The sequence below is a fragment of the Paramisgurnus dabryanus genome, unplaced genomic scaffold (genome assembly GCF_030506205.2).
Source record: "Paramisgurnus dabryanus unplaced genomic scaffold, PD_genome_1.1 h2tg000185l_1_75505__unordered_in_group3, whole genome shotgun sequence".
Classification (NCBI taxonomy): domain Eukaryota; kingdom Metazoa; phylum Chordata; class Actinopteri; order Cypriniformes; family Cobitidae; genus Paramisgurnus; species Paramisgurnus dabryanus.
This window is the reverse complement of record NW_027394099.1, coordinates 1-2500: the sequence shown is the minus strand read 5'-3', so window position 1 is coordinate 2500 and position 2500 is coordinate 1. Positions and strand designations below refer to the sequence as shown.

Here is a 2500-nt window from a genome sequence, read left to right as displayed (position 1 = left end):
CGGCGCTCGTTTGCATGTATTAGCTCTGGAATTGCCACAGTTATCCAAGTACGGGTGGAGCGATCAAAGGAACCATAACTGATTTAATGAGCCATTCGCAGTTTCACTGTACCGGCCGTGTGCACTTAGACCTGCATGGCTTAATCTTTGAGACAAGCATATGTTACTGGCAGGATCAACCAGGTAGTAGCCGTAGGAGAGCCTCGCTCTGACCCGGGGTTCACGCGGCGCGGGTCCCGGTTTCCACCCCCCGGGGGGAGTGGGACCGGGGCCACTCTCGTGTGGCTCTCCCCTCTCGTAGGCTGAGGGGCGGCCGGGTGGGCCGTAACCGAGGAAAGGTGCGTTTCGCGGGGCCGGGTGGCCGCGACGGGCCGGGGGCGTCTCCGCCCTCGGTCGCCGAGGCCCTCGCCGGCCGCCGGTGGCGGACCTTCGCGTCTGACGGACCGTCTGAGTCTCCCGCGGAAAGGGTCGGGCGGGCTCCGGAGAGCCCCCCTGGAGGCGAGAGCGCCGGGTCGGGGAGGAACCGACCGCCCATGGCGGCCGACGCGCTAACGTCGGCCGGGCGGAGGCCTGCCCCAGGCGCAGTTCGATTTCCAGAATCTCAGGGCCATGACACACAAAGCGTATCCGGGCGTCACCCCGTAACGGGTCATTAAGGCTGAGACGTGGGCGGCCCTGTCCCGCCCGGGGTTTCGTTTAGCGGCCGACGCCGGTTCGTTTTGCGGCCGAACGACGCCGGTTCGTTTAGCGGCCGAACGAAGCCGGCTCGTTTAACGGCCGAGGCCAGCCGGGTTCGTCCCTTCCTTGGATGATTTACCATTCGTAATAAGAATCGTCACTACCTCAGTGCAGAGGGACTTTTTCGAGGCATTTGTGTCCGCTCGAGAGGCCTCTCGCTGGGCTCGAGAGGTCCTGGGATCCGGTAGCCTATCACCTTGGAGAGTCAGCGAGGTGCTCTTCCCTATATACCCGATGGCACCTGTTCGGGCCACCGTCCCCTGCTGGACGGGGCCCGGCTCTGTACCGCCCCAGACAGAGCGCCTTCGTCGGTCACGAAGGCAGGGTCGTGGACCCTGGAAGCGCACGAGCCACCCGACTCGGCTTCCATAGCGGCTGGCGGCCCTGGCCCGCCCGAGACGAAGCGCCTTCGTCGGTCAGACAGATAGGGTCGAGGACCCTGGAAGTGCGAGAGCCACCCGACTCGACTTCCACGGCGGCCCGGAGGCCGGGCCCGTCCCCGTCCGTGCCCGGGGACGGGGCACCTTCGTCGGTCAAACGCGTTGGTCTTGGACCCTGGAAGTGCACGAGCCACCCGACTCGACTTCCATAGCGGTCGGCGGCCCCGTACCGCCCCAGACAGAGCACCTTCGTCGGTCACGAAGAGAGGGTCTTGGACCCTGGAAGTGCACGAGCCACCCGACTCGACTTCCATAGCGGTCGGCGGCCCTGTCCCGCCCCAGACGATGCACCTTCGTCTGTCACACAGATAGGGTCTTGGACCCTGGAAGCCGTCCCCCTCGACTTCCGTAACGGTCGGCGGCCCTGTCCCGCCGCAGACGGGTCACCACTCCGTCTGTCTGTAGGGTCTTGGACCCTGGAAGCCGCCCCACTCGACTTCCATCGCGGTCGGCGGCCCTGGCCCGCCGCAGACGGGTCGCCACTCCGTCTGTCTGTAGGGTCTTGGACCCTGGAAGCCGCCCCACTCGACTTCCATCGCGGTCGGCGGCCCTGGCCCGCCGCAGACGGGTCGCCACTCCGTCTGTCTGTAGGGTCTTGGACCCCGGAAGCCGCCTCACTCGACTTCCATCGCGGTCGGCGGCCCTGTCCCGCCGCAGACGGTGTGCCACTCCGTCTGTCACACAGATACATAAGGGTGTCTCGGAACCCCGGACGCCGACCGAGACGAAACGCGTGGGGTCGGTGCGCCCGAGAGGGTAGGGTGCCCCGGGGCCGGCCGCTCGCCCGACCGGCTTCCGGGACTCCTTGACCGCTCGGGAGACCTATCCACGCGCCCGCCCGACCGGCGGCCGGGGGCCCTCGACCGCCACACGCGTACCGACGACCGGGGGGTTTCCGTTTTACGGCCGACGCCGAGATCCTTCGACGGTTCCAACATGGGTTGTTACGCTTTTGTGTTCGCCCGTGTCTGAGCATATATGGTCGGGTCGAACCTTTGAGGCCGTAGCCTGGAGATCCAGGGCGGATCTTATCTCACAACACGTGTGTCTTTGAGGCCGTAGCCTAGATCCAGAGACTTTAGGATCTTTTTAGCAGTTTTAAGGCCGTAGCCTTGATCCAGGGCGGATCTTTTGAGCAGCTTTAAGGCCGTAGCCTTGATCCAGGGCGGATCTTTTCACAGGTTTTAAGCCGAAGCGCCTTGATCCAGGGACTTTTGGATCTTTTTTTGCCGTTTTTAGGCCGTAGCCTTGATCCAGGGCGGATCGTTTTGCGGCCGTAGCCGAGTTCCATCACCCAAGGTAGCTTTAGTTTTTAGGCATTA

At 64.4% G+C, this 2500-nt stretch overlaps 1 non-coding gene across 1 annotated transcript in view; it reads right to left on the bottom strand.

Annotated features, from left to right (window-relative positions):
- LOC141281705 (18S ribosomal RNA) overlaps positions 1 to 186 on the bottom strand; it is a 1855-nt gene extending 1669 nt beyond the window's left edge. The window contains exon 1 of the ribosomal RNA XR_012336068.1: positions 1 to 186. This exon is cut by the window's left edge and continues 1669 nt beyond it. This is a non-coding gene — a ribosomal RNA (18S ribosomal RNA).
- Positions 187 to 2500: the final 2314 nt, after the last annotated feature.